General features: G+C 35.1%; 1 long non-coding RNA gene across 2 annotated transcripts; it reads right to left on the reverse strand.

Annotated features, from left to right (window-relative positions):
• Positions 1-9292: 9292 nt before the first annotated feature.
• On the reverse strand, positions 9293-14671 carry LOC148869368 (uncharacterized). Of its 2 annotated transcripts, XR_016106960.1 has the most exons (5): positions 14479-14671; positions 13454-13536; positions 11252-11308; positions 9894-9956; positions 9293-9646 (listed from the first exon to the last, which is right to left on the reverse strand). It is a non-coding gene; the product is annotated as an uncharacterized LOC148869368 (long non-coding RNA). The 2 variants fall into 2 exon arrangements; XR_016106961.1 differs by lacking the exon at positions 11252-11308 and having other exon boundaries at positions 14479-14656.
• Positions 14672-18805: the final 4134 nt, after the last annotated feature.

Raw genomic sequence — 18805 nt, forward strand, 5'->3', positions numbered from 1 at the left:
TAGATAAAAATAATAAGATATATAGTTTAACAATGAAATCCATATACCTAACTCCACAGGGTTGAAAGGAATATTAATTAGACACCTATATTATATAAAATAGATACTTGCCTCTTGAATTTCATAAAAATCATAAAACTTAAATCTAAATACCATATATGATATATCATTACTGCTTATGCACGTACTCTTACACTAATATGGTAGAAGTGTAGTATAGAAGAATACTACCATTAGGAGTGTAGTGACTAGGGAATACTATCTTCAGACATAATGTCACCTCATGTGGATCCGATACAGACTGCAGCAATCAACACTGATGTATGAATTATATTTTGCAAGTCTCCACCCATGGCCCAACTTGGTTCAATTTGATGTGCATGTATGATAAAGATTTCCCCAACACCCCCTTAATATACTTCCCATTTAAGTCCCTACAAAATAATAAATAAATAAATAAAACACGACAAACTACAGGCTATTTCTGCTGATCCACTTTGAGTTCGGTTTTTAAGCTTGCACGCGCGACCACTATTCCTAATTGTGATTGGATACATCTAGGCTTTCCGGGTTTTCCTGAGTTTAATTTCTCTCTCTCACACACATCGGTGGCCTGGTACAGAAGTCTTCTTACAATGGATCCAGGCATTCAGAATCCGAAAACATCCAAAGTTGAATCCGTGGGCCTTGGACCATAGTTGATAATTGAATGTGGACTCGAAGATTGAGTGCTGTCCACTTCCAATGTGACATGCCAATTACCAAATCATTTTTTCACGTTTTTAAGGAAAAAAACTACCCACCGGCCCACCGCCTCTCCGGCCTCCTGGTCGTCAACAAGCATGAAACAAGAAAAGTTGAGTTCATTTTTTCCTCTTATTTGAAATTTGTATCCAATAAGAACAAGAAGTTGATAGCTATGCGCAGTGCAAATTAACTGAGTGTTAAATTTATTTACTTTGCTTCAAATTTGAATTTACCTTTATTTAACAATATGGTTGGTTTTGTTTCTGAAAACAAAAACAAAAAGCATGTTCTTATTACCAAAAGAATATGCATCCCCAACTTACATGAAAGAGAACCACTTTTTTTTTCTTTCTTTTTTAGGCCAAGGGAATGGAGAAAGAACTGAATGTAGGAGGAATGTGATACAAATTTTGTATTAGTTTTTGAGAAGCAATTTTTGAACTGTTATTAAGTGCAAATGAGACAAAAATTACAAATTTGTATTTAATAGGAGTAAAAATCATAATTACAAGTAAATAAAGGCAAAACTGGACTAAGTGCAAAATTTATTTCTGATTTAGATTTGCGCCACAAACAAAAACAGCCCAAAGGACAAATAGACCAGTAGAAAATTTAAATCATAGTCACTTGGCTCAACTCAACTGACAAAGCCTGTTCGGATTGAGGATTTGTTAAATTTTGAACAGGCCCAACTCTTGATGCTATATAAAATTTTCATTTATTTTAGTGCTTAAAAGTTCTTCAAATTGAGCATCCAAAGTTTCACTCCTAATCCTTTGTTAAATTAGGAAATCTAAAATCAACTTTTACTATTTTAAGCCATGTCATTGTTGGTTTGTCCCTGCAGGTTTTGGAATGGTCAAGATGCAACATATAAAAAGATCTGTTGGTCTATTTGGCTCACTGGAATAGGACTCTCCAACAGCCATTTGATTGAGCAGAATGCAATTCCGATTTTTATTCCTGGTGGAATGGCATTCTCCCATTTAAGGGAATGGCCATTTGGACCTCTCACCTTGGGAATGAAAAAAAAAAAAAAAAAAAAGCTTAACCCTCCCCCCCCCCCCACCCCAGTTATTTCTCTTTACCCGATGCCAATTCTTTTATAAACCAAAATATGGGGGAGTAGGCAGTTCCAACTTCCAAGGGATTTCAATTCCAATTCTAATTTAGATTTTGACCATATACCAAACAGACCTTAAATGAGATTTTGGACTTCGAATACTCAAGATGACTTTCCCATAATTTTTATGCGTCGTGATGCAAATGAAATGTTTGAATATCTAAATTCTGTAAGACCTAAAAATAGCTCATTTTACAAATTAACCTCTCAAAAGGAGATGGAACAATATGATATATATAAGAATTTAAGTGAAATATCAAGATTACCAATGTATACACCTCTGTCCTTAGCTATCCAAATGAAAATGTTGAAAAGAAAATATTTTTGAGGTTTGGGTAGGAAGATGAAACAATGGCATTTGTGTCAAAACGGAACTTATATAGAGTTAATTAAAAAAAAAAAAAAAAAAGGAAAAGTCTATGATGCTGAAAGAAATGGTACTGAAAGAGCTTTGATCAATCAAAACTCGGTCATGAACTTTGATAAATACCATTTCATTGATTAACACATTTTATGATACCAGTTGATTGATCACATTTTTTTCAGATATGATGTTTAGGTCGAACCCTTAAAAAAAAAGTTATGCAAAAAGGCTCTTAGTACACTTAGAAAGGATTGACCATCTAAGCCACTAAGAGGCAGTTTTGTAATTAAGCAGAGAGTCTTCTCAGAAGTTGCATCAAACAAATTGAGAACTCAAACTAGTCGTTTTCTCAGACTTCATAGATTTATTAAATGCAAACAAAATGCCACCTAAGACGCCTAGTATGTTGTACTACTTAGACAACACCAAGTCACCAACCTTGACAAACTACCACCATTGACATCATCTAAGATAATAACTAATTTAACATCTTTTTCAAACTGAATCAGTGAAAGAATCCTAAGGGGGCCGTGGGGGAGGGCAATTTGGTTTTTTCTAGCCATCTAATGATCTAATAGAAGTAGTGCAAATTGGGCAGGATGGATCGGGCCTTACCCAAGCTGAACCCTAAGACCTAAATTTCAGGCCTTGGCCCAACCCAAGGTCAAAGCTTGAATTGGCCAGCCTATTTCAAACCTAGGTCAAATTAGCACAATTCAGGCAGGGTTCAAGCTTGGGTTGTTTAGGAAGGTTGGTTGGGTTTCAGGGTTTATTGCTTATGTTTTTGCACTTCTACCTTTTATTTGGATTTTGAAACTCAATTAAAAGCAGAATAAAATAAAAATAAATCTAAAATGTGGATTGATTAGTTATAAGTCTTTTTAGTATCATGTCTTTCCAACATTATAGTCAAACCCAAACCACTTTTGCTAAAATGCTAAAAAATTAGGTCCATATCCAATTCATCCCTGCCAACACCACAGATAGCCAGGACAAGAAAGGTGCCAACAAGCAGGTTGGTAAGGTTTCTTGCTAGTCGTAGTGGAGATTTTGAACCGAATCCCACTTGCTTCTGAGTTGGGGGGTTATGGTTAGGGGATGGGCTACCCCCTGTTGTGTAGCCCTTCAAAAAGAAATAAAAAAGAAAAAAGATAGATGGGACCAATATTGGGTAATAGCATTTTAATATATGTATGTATATATGTGTATTTCATGCATGTTCATACATGAATATAAATAATTTTAAGCAAGTGTTTTTAGTATAATCTATTAGAAATATAAGCCTTCTCCCCCCCCCCCCCCCCAAATGACTCTAAAACTCCAAACCTCATTCTTAGAGTGTTAAATATGTAAACAATTTCAAGAAACAAGCATGAATCATTATTTTCTTTTTTTTTTAATACTTTTCAAATTTTGAAACAAAAAATGGCAAAAATAGGTAAGTTTTTTCAATTTTTATAATATCTGGTGATTTTTTTCTTGAATGTTTTCTCAATTTTTTTTGTACCCTTCCTACTGATTTAGCTTCTATTTGTTTTGGTGATTTTGTGGGGTGTGCTACCCCCCATCTTATGTAGCACCTTTTGTTTTGATCAAAAAATTCACTTTTTTTTTTTGTGTTATGAGTAGATCTACGAAAATTTCATGAAGATATTTGGGGAAAATATAAATTAATAAAAATTTTGAAAATGTAATTTTGTCTCTACCTATAAAGACTTAATATGTTTTAGATCTATGGGTTTATCTATCATATCTATAGAGCAATTGAAGTTTCTTCTTTATTTTTTTATTTTTTTATTTTTTGTATTTTTAGAATTAAAAATAATTAATAATTAATTATATTTTATAATTTGATCACAATGGTTGAATATATTACAATTCTATTGATGATCTATCATTTCCACAGAGCAATTAAAATTTCTTCTTTAATAATTATTTTTTTATTTTAAATTACAAATAAATAATAATTAATTATATTTTATCATTTGATCACAATGATTGAATTTATTATAATTCTATGAATGATCTGTCACATCCACAAAGCAATTGAAATTTATTCTTTAATAAATATTTTTTGAATATATTGTGTAATGTTTATTTATATTTTCTATAATTTTTTAAAATAAAAATAGATAATTATTAATTATATTTTCACTTAGAAGTTATGCCAATGCATGTTGTATGGTTGGGAAAGAGAGTTGGATTTTTTCCCATCCCATGAAACTTAAGAATTATAATTTATAAATAATAGTTAAGCATAGGTGTTTTTAATAAAATTATAATTAACTATAATGTATTTCTTCATAAAACCATTAAAATATATTAATTTAATGTATCATTGAGGTCTTATATTTAGTGTTATTGATGTATTTTTATTATTTATTAAAGTATTTATAGCGTTTCCATGCATATCTTAATCTTTCTCTGAAACGTATCTCAATCTCTTAAAATTGCCCCTCGAATACATTTGGTGTTTCTAATACTTTGAACCTTGCTTTCAAATTTTGACTAAAATAACATCAAATGCTTTATTGTTCAAATAAAGATACAAGCTCTTTGTGTTCATTGCTAGGGTGCAACTTGGATGGGACCAATCCAAGTTGGGACCGACCCAACATGTAATTTTACACTTGTTAGGCTTAAGTGAATAAATAATAAAAGGCTTTAATTGATTTGTCTTTTAAGGCTGAGCTTGGAAAGAGTAGAAATATAGAAACGTAAAATACAAATACATACAAAATAATATAACATACAAGGTTTTGTACTCTACATGTTTGTATTTGTACTCTTTCTAAACTGAACCTTAGGAGCATGTATTGCTAGGATCCACTTAGGAGCTATTCTCTATCTTAAGGCTTACTGCAATGGCTACACATTGATTAATTTAGCTGAAGCTTGGTGGCATGGGAAGGTGCAGCCCCCATGGTGCAGCCCCCATGGAACCTGGACAATATCATCAAAGAGTGCATTAATGCAACGACATAGATCAATGCAAGCATCCCATTCAAACATGTGTATCGCGAAGCAAATCAAGCTACAGACCGGCTTGCTAGGAATGCTCAATCTATCACTCCAATTAATGCTAATTGTATCCCGTATGATCTTAATGTAATTTGTTCTTCTAATTCTTGGGGAAGAGTTAACCCCCCGTCTTTGTAACTTATCTTTTGCCTATCAAAAAAAAAAGATAAATTAATTAAATGGTAAATTGCTGAAACCTCCCTTGAATTTTCTAATTGTTGCTAAAACCTCACCCTAAAGTTTGGTAACTGCAGCCACCTCCCTTTAACTTTTTGGCATAGTTGCAAACAGACTCCCTTTGTTAGAATTAATTAACAAGAGGCAAGAACAACATCCAAAATACCCATGAAATTATTATTGAAGCTGGTTTCTTCAAAAAAAAAAAAGCAATAACAATAAGAAGAAAGAGAGAATTTAAAGTTGCACCTTTATTTTTGAGCAATTGATATGAAGGGAAAATTTGGAAAATAAATCAATTTCAAAGAAGAGATTGGGAGGGTTTGGAACAGTGATTGACATGAAGAGATTTTGAAAAATAAACATTTTGGTGAAAAGTAATTGCATAGGTATATTAGACATTTTTAGTGTCTTTTTAGAGGATTTTAATAAAAAAAGGTCTACTTGTAACTATGTCACAAGGTTCAGGGTAGGTGATTATAATTATTAAATTTTAGGAGAGGTTTCAGCAATTTACCCTTAAATAATAAAACTTTCAAGAGTATAGACATGATTTACCAAACTTCAACTTCAGCCATTAAAGCTCCATTCATTTTTACTTATCTAGATAAGTATGTTTACTTGAGCAAGTGTTTCTTAGGTAAATTTTGTCTAGAAGTTGAGGATACAATGTTCTTGTGTGATACAAATTACCCGAGTAAAGAAAGAGGCGAAGCCACGGAAGGGAGAGTGTTATTGGCGTCCGAATAAAATGCTTATCCATCTTGTAGGAGGGTATTAATTACCATCATAACGGATACTCTCCGGTATCTTTAATTACGATGGGACCCAATATACTATAAGAAGAATGACTGACTGCCGCTAAAAGTCCTAAAAGTGCCGCTAAAAAGCTTTATCGACAGTCAGCAAAGTGCAGCTAAAGCAAGTGTCGCTAAAGGTTCTAGCGGCAGTTTTAGCGACTGCTGGTAAAATACAATAAACTGCCGCTATAAATGATTATTAGCAGAAATCGTGACTGCCGCTAAACGATAAGACCGACTGCCGCTATAAGTTTATAGTGGAACTCTCCCGAGATTGCCGTGCGGTATAAACGGGTCAAGTTGACCCATATACCCAAAATAACATAAAATACTAGAATATAGAGAAATTAATCAGAAAAATTGCAGAAAATTCACAAAAATGCAGAAAATTGCAAAAAAAAAAAGCAGAAAATAATAGAAAATTACAAAAAATTGAAGAAAATAGCAAAAAATTTTCAGAAAATAGCAAAGCATAGCAGAAATATGTAGAAAACTCGCAAAAATTGTAGAAAATGCGGGAAAATAGCAGAAATTTGTAGAAAAACAGCAGAAAATTATAGAAAATATCAGGAAATAACAGAAAATTGCAGAAAATATAAAAAAAAAAATCAGAAATTTCAGAAAAAAACAGAAAATTCCACAAATAGCATAAAATTGCAAAATTTACTGAAAATGCAGAAAATGCAAAAAAATATCAGAAAATTGTAGAAATTTGCAAAAAAATATAGCAGAAATTTCAGAAAATACTAGTAAATTGCAAAAATGCAGAAAATACAAGAAATTGCAGAAGAATACCAGAAAATTACAAAAAAAACCAAAAAAGTAATAAAAATACAGAAAAATGCAAAAAATACCGAAATTTTGCAGAAAAATACCAGAAAATTGTATACCAAACTGTTGTTACACATTATATTCTAGGGTTCTATTCGCAATATACTTTGTTCTGATAAATGGACTTCGCTGATTTCTTAGCTCAACATAGAAACATTAACCTCAAAAACTAATTTACAAAAACAAAAATGAACATCAATTTCAATTTCAGCTAGCAGAAACATATATTTAATGCTGTGCTTAATTTGATACAAATAAGAAAAACATATATTTAACCAAAAAAGTTCTTCACTGACTAAGATATGCCTAAACACGGCATTTAGTTATTTGGCTTCTAGTCTTCTCCTAAAGTTCAGCCTGTCACTTCAAACTCTTGTTGGTATCAGTCGGAATTTTGGTAGGCAAATAGTATCAAGCAGTTCAGGAATACCAGAAAAGAAACTTCAAATTTTTCTAAGTTGGAAGATACAAGTGGATCAGGAAGAACAACACCCGGATGCTTTGAACTGTTTAAATCCATTTACCAAGAAAGAAAAATGCACCCATCTAGTCACTAAACAGTCTTCAATGTTGAAGTACTACACTAGCTCTTTTCAAACAATATACTTTAAATGAGATTGAAAGGGGAAAGCCTGTTTCACAAACGAAGATATTCCAATGTTGGTCCCCTTGCAGACAATATACTTTTGTTCCACTCCTTGCAGAAATAGAAAATTTTCGCTATAAAAGGCCATTATTCAATGTTGGTCCCAGTGTTCTCATGTTTGTCAGAGATAAATTTCACTGTATTTCCGAAAAAAACTATGAACTATGATTGTAAGGTTATATATTAAGTGCTGTTGTACAAACCAGTAAGAAAACTATTGTCTAATGGGTAAAGCACTTCAGAGAAAATCTAGAATGCTGAAAGTGCCTTTTCTAAATGTTAAACCGTTTTTCTTCTCACAATATCAAAAAAAAAAACCCTTTTTCTTCTCACTTGATAACACTCAATTGAACTTCTCCTCGATAATGGTTAAAATAATGCATATTTAGGTAGCCCCTACAAATGGATTTCAACGCCCATGGCAAGACCATATTCTTTTTGTACTTGTAAGTTAGGTCCAAGGAAACCACATGCAGAAATATAGTGTGGTCAGGATCAAACAGTTCTGCTCTGCATTGGTGTACATATTGGCAATACATCCATCTACTTATTTTATCAACAATGATGTTTTTATTGTGAAGTAGGTGAGGGTGTATGTTTTGGTTGTACTTGTCCATGAAGCTGATCTTCTTAATTTTGACTAAAATATGGAGTATTTTGACTAAAACGAAGATATTCTTATTTTCAGGGGAAAGGACTAAAATGGAAAAGGGGGAGAAAAAGATTTCCTATTTGCATACACATTTCACATGTCTTGTTTTTCTAGAGCATAGAAGACAATGATATAGCCTTTGTCTTAGCTTTTTTTAAGCTTCACTAGTGAAAGCATATGAGTTCACATGTCTTGCTTCAATGGCGGAATTAACATGCTTCAATGTCAAGACTAGCAAAGCTTTAAAGAACTGCGAAAAAACTGATGGCGGAACTAACAGAGATTTACCTATCCAAAATCTCTTGTTGCTTCAATGGCAGAACTAACAGAGACTTGCGCTCCCCTTAGAACTGCGAAAAAATTGATGGCGGAACTAACAGAGATTTACCTATCCAAGATCTCTTGGTTGCTTCAATAGCGGATCTAACAGAGACTTGCGCTCCCCTTAGAACTGCGAAAATTTTGGATGGCGAGTGGCTTGAAACCCTAACAACTTTTGACCTTGCACTTGATCTGATGACTGGAACAAAGAAAACCTTAAATGGATCTTTGATGTTGGAAGTGCGTTCAACTGAGAACTGAGAAAAACCTAAGATGTTTGTTCGACAGCCGACTCTGCAACTCCTCTCTTGACCCTCTCCCCTTACCCTCTCCTCTTACTCTCTCTCTCTCTCTCGACCCTCTGCTCTTATTCTCTCTCAACCCTCTCTCGACCCTCTCCTTTGACCCAAGTGATCCTAACCCTTTTGACCCAATGGGTACCCTCGGCCCAACCCACCATAACCCTCCTTTCCTTGACCCTAATGGGTCATTTGACCCATATAACCCACTACTGAAATGGGTGAGTATGAGTGGGTTTTGAAGTGGGTGGGTTGGGTGGGTAAGAAGGGTCAGAGTCAAGATTGCCGCCCCTAGCTACAAATGTCAATTATTAAATAAACTTGTAATTTTATTCATCCAAATTAAAATTCAATACAAAATAACTTGTTTCCTTTCTTGACAACCATTGGAACTTTAATCATACAAGAAAGGAAAAAAAAAAAGAAAAATTATTCTGAGAGTCCATGTGCATAGTACACTACAGCCTTTAAACTCTCTTTCTCTTCTTGTCTTCTCATGTACACAGTAGTAAGTAGACAAAATCCTTGAGCTCTGGATAATTTCCTCTGAAATATTGAACCCGGGTCTCCTGTAAAATAACCCGTCTAGATTCTAAATCCTTATGGTCCTTCACCTTATCAGCAAACAACTGAAACACATCCTCTTTGGCACCTTACTTCTGCAACTAGAATATTATGAACAAATTAGTAAACTGTATTAACAAAGCAACCAAAATACTGCATTCAAAGAATTATTCTCAGTTCAGTCAGCCAAAACACATTTTTATTAAATACTCTCAACTCATATATAACAATCCTGAGAAAAGGTTATTCTCAGTCTAGCATTTTAGAACTTCCCCCGTATTTGAATCAAAAAAGAAACCCAACTTCCCCATATGCAGTAACCAACATTTTCTTTTACATTTTACGTACAGATGAATGAAGAAGATTAGAGCTGGTTTTCTAATACCCATCATGAAGAAGAGTGAAATATTCCTGCACGCAAAATATAAAAACAAAATGGGTGATTTTAGTCTTTGTGAAAGGTGATGAAACAAAATAGTAGTTTCAATTTTCAGACATACCCTGAAGAGAATAGAAAGACAAATACTTCACTCTTCAGAAACTCAACATGGAAAAATCAGAATAAGGATTTTGACTTCTATTTCTGGACTCAAAAAAGAAGAAACTCAATCTGTATGGAAATAAATTAACAATATAAGCCAATATCAGACCCATAATGCCCTTTGCTCCCAAGAGAAGGTCTGGATTTTACCTCCATAAAAACAACCCAAGACAGATTTCAATACAGAGATTGAGCTGGGACAATCCAGCCTTGAACCCAAATCTTTTCAGATATTACTGATAGGGAAGGGACCCCAAGACTATTCAGAATTATTTTTCTTCTCCTCCTACCTTTGTTCTCTCTCAATCTGCAACTACTCCATCCTAGGGGGTATACATTTCTTCCAAGGGGAACTATGGGGACAAAACCTCTAGAGGTGGTCCAAGGGTCAATGTTTCAGCCCTGCAATTCCTCAGAGACTGAATGGTGATGTCCAAACCTTGAGGGTAACTTGCTATCAGCCCATCCACTGATTTCCAAACCTATAACCATCACCTAGCTTAGTTTTTCCAAGGCCTGGGTCCTAAGATAGACAAAGGCAGCTGAAAGTTTGCTGAACAAATCTAGTGATAAGAACAAAACTAAGGTGAACTACCCCATGGTTTGAATCTGAACCCAAAACCTGGGCAACCCCAACCCGCAACCATTCAAGATTAAAACTAGTCTTAAGATTGCAAGACTTTTTTCTTTATTAAGCATCCAAATTGGGTTCAACACAATATCGTTTAGCCTGGGTAACAACTCTGAGATCTAGCAATCAGGAAAATGATTTTAGAAAGGCATTGGTCTAAACATGTATCAGAATGGAAAAGATATTAACGCACTTCTTGAAATACCAATGTCATAGCAGATTACAAGTGAAAACATACTTATGTAAACCCAAGAGTGCTGATATATATGAAAGATGAATCTGTCAAATTCTATTGCCTATCAAAAAAACAAAAAGATGAATCTGTCAAATTTTGGTGCAATCCAGTTAGAGGATTTGAATGGACCACATAGGGCCTGTTTTTTGGTTAGTTGATCTAACCATCTTCATTTATTTCTGCTTTCAGATATTTGTCCTAGTATTTATTATCCCTCTATATCATTTGAACAATATATGAGCAATAAAATGGTAACAGAAAATATAGAAAAAATTCATTCTTTTGGAGATAGAATATACTAGCAATTCCTTCAGAGCAAGAAGCTTTGCAGTCTCAATAGCTTCATCACTTGATACCTAGAAATTACACAAACATCATAATATAATAAATAGTAAATCAAATATTATGCAGAAGTAGAAACTACATTGATGAATTATAGGAAAAGGAAAATAAAATTAAACTACAGTTCAAGGGCCTTCATGGCAGCCAAGGACCATGACCAAGTTATTCTGTCCATGGACCCTAGGACAGTACAAGATTATAAGATGAGTGCTTTAACCCTATCCAACCTGAAGCTTACAATCTACTGATTACAAGCTCATGAGGACCATGTAACCCCACCAACTCATTAACAAAGGATTAATATCTCATGGGGGTTATTTAGCAATCAATCAACTTTGTCAATGTCTTTTGCTTAATTAGTGATGCTTCAGAAAATGTCTAATATGAAGATAAATTCACATGTTCACCGAAAAAGATCACCTAATCAAAGGTTTTAAAGGTTTACATGAAGAATATCAATACATTTTTCTAATGTTTTCAAATTTCAAAGTAGCCTTGGTCTTACTAATGTCAGTTACCATACCTAGCAGAAATGGGTAACCATCCTTGTGTAGCTCTTTTTCTGGTATGAACTATCTAATTATAACATAAATTATAAATAGCGAAAGACCCATTAACTACCTGCCAGCTAATTTAAGGCCTTGAACCCCAGTCAATCTTGTATTCCAACATGAAAATTCCTCACCAAAAAGTAGAAGCCTAAGCTAGTAGAGATGAGTTGAGATTTGCAGGGTTTTTCTTTTTGAGAAATTTCTCTGTCCTTGTTATTGTACCCCCAGTTTTGTTGCGGATGCGTTCATAGGGAGGACGTACAGCTGCCGACAGCAGCAGTGAGGAGGGGCCCACAAGGGGCCCACAAAGGCGGCAGCTTATCTTGGTTCATCTTATCTTATTCTTAGTAGTTTTCCTTATCTTCTAGAGTTTGATTTACCTATTAGAAGTAGGAGTCTGTTGATCCTAAAAGTGTGAATTATCCTTATCTGTGAGTATTTGAATTCTACTGGGAGTCTTCCCACACCTCTTGTAATCTCCTATTTAAGGAGCTGCAAATTGAGAATAAAGCATTCAGTTTTCAGTCAAGAATGAGTAGGAGAGTTAGGGCGATCTCTTGAACAAACCACCCTCAGTTCGCCACCATAGGGTCTGCACGCAAAGGGAGGGGCAAGGGAAGCTAGGAGTTCTCCCCGTGGACCGACCCGTGACAAGATCCTACGCTAGGGCCCATAACAAGTTTCTATTCCATAAACAAAAACATTAACCTTCCCAGTTGTGCCCTTCCAGGCCTCAGGTTCAGTGCCCTTCTAAATCTCAGGTCCAGTTCCCTTATCTAGCTAATATAGTCCCACTTCAATGAAGGTAAAGAAAACTTGATTTTTGAGAGATACATGTAAAAGAAGCAACTCCAAACCAGATTAACCACAGAAAGTTGACAATCATTGCCATGAAATGTGGTCAAGTTAGTCTGATCATGATTTGGCAGTGACAAAATTAGACAAATTGGAGCATCTCCCCACAATTCTGTAATGATCCAACATGAAAAGGTTGCACCAGATAAAATGATAGGGATCACCAGGGGCAATACCCTGGATAATGACATGAAGTGATAACAGACCATCAGTTTCATAAATGTAAAGATAAAATATTCAAAACATAGTATTGTAGGATGGTTGTGAAACATGGTTGGCAATACCCTGGCTAATGACATGAAGTGACAGACCATGAATTTCATATATGTAAAGATAAAATATTCAAAACAAAGTATTGTAGGATGGTTGTGAAACATGCATGGTTAGCAATGCCAAATATTGATGGAAGCACTTCTCTTCTAGAAGCATCTAACCTAACATGGAATCAACTCAATTTCCTTGGTGTAATGAGGCCTTTCTCCTCTGCATCTATAATCATATATACTATACCCAGTCCTGCACGTTGGAACATGATCAAGAGTAGGAAATGAAAAATGATAACAATAAGTAACTACAAGTCTTTGACTAAGGGACACAACATCAGCTGAACTCAATAGAAACTTAAGTACAAAGTACAAAGTAGAATGCTTGGTTTAAAATTTCAACGATTCTTCAACTTTGTTAGCTGATCCACATGAAGGGGCCTAGCTTTATTAGGAATAGACATTCATATAGAGATGTAAATAAGCCTACCTAGCATAGATACAACACTCCCAATGTCTCCCTCACACGTAGCAATATATGTACACCTTTCACTCTTAGAAGTCTGAATCAAACTGCAAATTTCACATAAAAGACAGGTATTACTCTTCAATAAAAAAAATAAATGAATGAACCTCTACTTAATTTGGAACTTGCATGCCTTACCCAACTGAGATAACCCACCAGAATGAGTATCAGATCGTAAAGAGAGCATAAGAACATAACACAGGGAACCAAGAACAAGGAAGGTATTGATAAGAAAATAATGGAATATGTTATTTGTATAATTTACTGATGATTTCTGGTAATTTTCTTTAATTTATGCAGATTTCTTATAATTTCTATGAATTTTCAAATAGTTACTGTTAATTTATGAGAAATTTGAATAGTTTCAATAATATTTGGAAATTTTTTATAATCCGACTTGGGGATAACTCACTGCGGGAAAGTGGAGACTAATCACTCATATTGAGATTAGATATGCATACACGGGCATGAACAACTGCTAGTGTTGAAACCTCCTAGCTACAATAACAGCTAAAGCCTAACAAGAAAAAGTGAGTTCACAATCTTCAATTGTTGGCAGTGGCTAGAAGAAGACAACTTAAAAATAGTGTGGACGACACTATGGAAGTGAAATATTAACAATAAATAGGACAAATGACGAATGATTGCATTCTTGTTGATAAAAACCTAAAAATAGAAAGCTAGGATTTGGTTCGTTGTCCTTTGTGCCTATCACTATCATCAATTGATTATCCACTTCACTAAATGAAAAAATAATACAGACGACCTCTGAACTTCGAGGATCCCCTGCTACTCGCAACCACTAGACAAAAGGAATTAAAAGGAAAGGTTAAACAATTGTTTCTTTCTTATTTTGTCAAAGTCGTATAATCAAAACTGCAATCCATTAACAAATTACAGATTTCTTATTCTTCAATAAATATTACCAGATCATAATCAATTTCAACCAGAGAGAGAGAGAGAGAGAGAGAGAGAGAGAGAGAGATTACCTAATACCAGCGTCATTGTTGGGTGTCGCCTGGGTGAGATTTCAAATGTGAGAGAGTATATGCGAGAGAGAAATAGGGCGGGAAGAGAGTGAGAAAGGGAAGAGAAGGAAGGGGAAGTAGCACCCTAATTCGCTCCCTACTTGCAGCGGCAGTCGGTCCTGTCTTAGAGCGGCAGTTTAAAACGACTGCCGCTATAGAATATTATTTTTAGCGGCAATCGCCAATTAGCCCATTTTAAAATTGCCGCTATTTAGCAATTAACGGGCCCTAATAGCCAATGAATCTCTAATTTACCATTTTATTCATAAGATTGTACGACACTACTACCAATTAACGCCATATATTACCTTAAATAAAAGGGAAAATTCCTAATTAGTAAACTATAATTTGGCCTAATGTCATTTTGGTTCCCTTAAGATAATCACTTCACTTAATCCTAATCAGAAAGACTAAAACCTTAATAATATTATTTTATGTTTTTTTGAAAATTTTATTCTTCATCTCTTCTATGTTGTTTGGCACTCAAGAAAGATCTATCATAAGCCATAAACTCATAATAAACTATAGTTATTTCTAAAACTTGATTTTTCTGAATTGTGTACTAAAAAAACAAAAAAGAAAAAAGAAAAAATAAACGTCAACAAACAAATACTAATGAAACACATGATTATGTAGTGGAAGTTGAGTTATGACCTAAAATTGAGAAATTTATGAGGTTTTAAGGGATGGGAAGAAGGTTGAGTTGGGCCCAAAATTTCGGGTTGGGTTAGGGTTGGCCTCAACCCGACCTAACCCGGCCCAACTTGCAGCCCTACTATTTGGAAAGGCTAAAGCGCAATGGCTTCTTGGCTTTCTCAGCCATTTTGAATAATCGTCTGCTTCAGCCTCTTTAAAGCAACTTAAGCTGAATCTTCAGTCTGCTCTCCCAAGCGGGCCCTAAGTTATAACACAGATGAAAACATGTTTTAGTCTTTCGTGACTTCTGGTGCCTGAAGTTCAAAACAAAATAGCCGGAATACCTATCATCCCATAAAATGGCGGTCTTCAGTCACTATGGCATCCGTTTTCTTGCAGGAAAACAATTTTTTTCGATTGATTATCAAACAGAGGTGTCTCAACGTCTCGTGGAAGCCTCACACAGTGGAGATCTGAAATCACCATTAGAATGCATCACCGATCCTCGGTCGACATTAACTTCATCAATGTTGTTTGGCTCAGGTAAAGACAAAGGTCCTACTAAGTGATGAATCTGCAAATGAAGTTCGGACCGAGTACGAAGAGGTTGATAAAGAAAATTAAAAGGGACAAAAAATTTGACAATTGGTTTTTATTCAAAAGGATGGTTGATAAAGAAAATTAGATGACATCCGAAAGACATTTGTGTCTTTTCATATGCCACTTAAAACAGTTGGTTAATGATAGGTACCAGATTGGTACGTTTTGAAAGTTTAGGTACTGGATTATTATATTTAAAAACTCGGGGACCAAAGTGTTACTGGGCCCAAAGTATAAGATACTAATTGAAAATTTAAAAAAAGGTAAATTACAAAGATCCCCCCGTATTATGGAGTTTGTGACAAAGACCCCTGCGCTTTTTTTTCAACAAATACCCCCTGAACTTTGGCCGTTAGGCAAAGACCCCATCAGCCATTAAGTCTACAACACAGGATGCGTTAAATTATCAAAATACCCAACTAAACTTTCTCTATTTTTATTTTTGCCAATTTCTCTTAGATAATAATTGACCCAAAAATACCTTTGATTAATGGCCGGAAAAGGAAAACTACTGAAGGTTGTGCAATCGAGAACTGTCTACTCTTTGATTCCTTCACACATAACATTTACAATAACAAAGCAATAAAAAAAATATGCATGATTTTCTAAACCTTGGCATCTGTATCCATACGCAGAGGCTTGTGTATAAACTCAGGAAGTCCATTTTCGACTCCTGAAGCATAGTGGCATCCTTAGCATCTTGCATGTTTACATCATTTTCTCCAGTACCAGTGGGGGGCTAGCTGCATCACTTGGGACCTAATCGGTATCCATCTTTGTAGCTTCCTTAACTGGCTCCTTTACAACTGGAACTTCGACTGCTTCTTCTTCCAGTAAATAAAATGGAGATTAAAAGGAGTCTATAAAACAACAAATATCGCAATTATGATAATAATGCATTACTTACAATTGCAGACTCAAACAGATACAACGCCATGAAGATTCAAGCGAATTTTCACCTTCAGCTTTGCATGTTCACCTTTTGCAGATTTGGGTGGACCAGTCTGTAAGGATACATTTGAAAATCAAAAAGGAAAAATTAGGAAGTTCAAAACAAAATGTCATACAAATACGAAGCCAAAGAAAAACAGTTACTGATCTTTGCAGAAACTTTTAATTCACTCATATCAGCATAATGGACATCATCCATGAATGTGCCTGACCTGTAAAATGTCAAAGCCTTTGACACTAGGAATTGGATTTCCTTTTGGGAAGACAATGGTGCTCTGTTGTTGATCCATTGCGCCATTCTGGGCATCTGGAGCCAAACCTTTCCAGGACAATGCAATTGGGAATGGGAAGCTCTCATTTACCTATTTGAGGGGCAAAAAGAAGATTATCAATAAATCAAGGTAGGTCTGTGAGTAAACAAGAAAAAAACAAAATGACATATAGCAATAAATGTCTGAACAAAATAACAAGTCTGAATGTAAAATAGCAGTTTACTTTGTCGTGAACGATCAATTGTTCCGTGAATTAACCGGAGAGTTTGCAAACCAGCAGTTGTAGCTGCATCCAAGACAGCTCTTCTTTGAACATCCGTGAAATAAACTGGGATCCCGATACAGCAATCCACAACTGCTGCACTCAGATTCTTCTCCGCTATTCTCTTCAGGTTTGAGAGCACCATTCCTAGAAGTTGTGCGGGGAGAAACAACAAAAACTAAAAAAAAAAGGAGAGTAAAGCATAAAGAGAAGTGATGATGTGCGATCTGTACTCTCCTAATCGGAAGGCATCTCGAATGGTGGACTGTCACATGGCCGGTCGAACTGCAAGACAAGTAGATCAGAGGACCTGGGGTGTTTTACCCGGTACGGGCACTTTGATGTTTAAGTTAGCAAAGAATTTGTAGTAGCAAGCTATTTGCTTGTAAGTGAGAGAATCTGAGAGCTAAACCACACATACCTCATGAGGCTAGGGGTGATGATCTTATATAGACGAGCTGTTGTAGGCCTTATGAAATATATCTGAGATCTTTGGCCCGCGTAACCAGGAGTCTGTTTTGCACCCGGGGATGGACTTCGTGTGAGCTAATAAGGCTTATCGAATTTGTCTGATCCGAACGGGATAAGGTTAAGGCTTGTTGACGTGTAGTATGATCCCAAAAAAATCGGAGACGACTAGCTAGCTTCTAGAAGAGGGCTATGTGGCACCTCGGCAGGTCATGACACAATAAGCTGCTCGCACCTCAGTCTTGGGCGAGGTGTTCGCATGCTAATGGGTCAAGCCAAATTACCCCTCATCAAGAAAACGAAGAAAGAGCATGACTATCACTGAAAGAAGAGAAACTTCTTCTTCTTCTTCTTCTATAACAACAATGCTCTATTTTCCATTATTGTACCAAAAACAAGAAAAAGAAAAAGAGATGCAAGCAATGAGAAGTTGACTTTTAATATGGAGAAATGCAAAGATGGCTACAAGCAGGGAAGAAGATGAGGGCCATTTCGAATTGTTGATAACATGCTTTTGGCATGAACTCTAAGGTGTATCAGGCGTATAGTATTGTACCTTTTGGGTCCTGATACACACCTGTTTAAAGATGTTTTGGGACCTCCTTTATTTTGACAAAAAACATGTCAATAAATTAAGTTTTGAAAAAACAAACAAAAAAAAAAAAAAACGCACATAGGTTTTAGTACCATACACCTATGCCAATACACAAAGGCATATTGAAATTTTGAACCTTAGGCTGTGAATTTCATTTGCATTTGTACAAATGTAAGGAAGTATAAATAAAAAAAAAAAATGCAAATTTTACTTATTCTGTTTCATGCCTTAATTTACTTCAATCAGACAAAACAGGTTAAAATTTTAAATAAAAAATAGGGTAAAATTTATACTCAAATCATTTGCACTGTCATAATTTTGGATAAGTACAAATTTATTTGTATTGCAACCAAACACAGCATTAAGTGTGGCTGATTGCCAATAAAAGACAATGAATAGAACAAATTGTAAAAAAAGTAAAATGATTTCAAAAATAAAAAGGGGATTTTATCGTTCAGTCCAACCCCTAGAAAACTAGTGCTCTACTCTAGGGATGCCGAATTC

The sequence above is a fragment of the Nelumbo lutea genome, chromosome 2 (assembly GCF_056320005.1).
Source record: "Nelumbo lutea isolate HS-2025 chromosome 2, American lotus-T2T, whole genome shotgun sequence".
NCBI lineage: Eukaryota > Viridiplantae > Streptophyta > Magnoliopsida > Proteales > Nelumbonaceae > Nelumbo > Nelumbo lutea.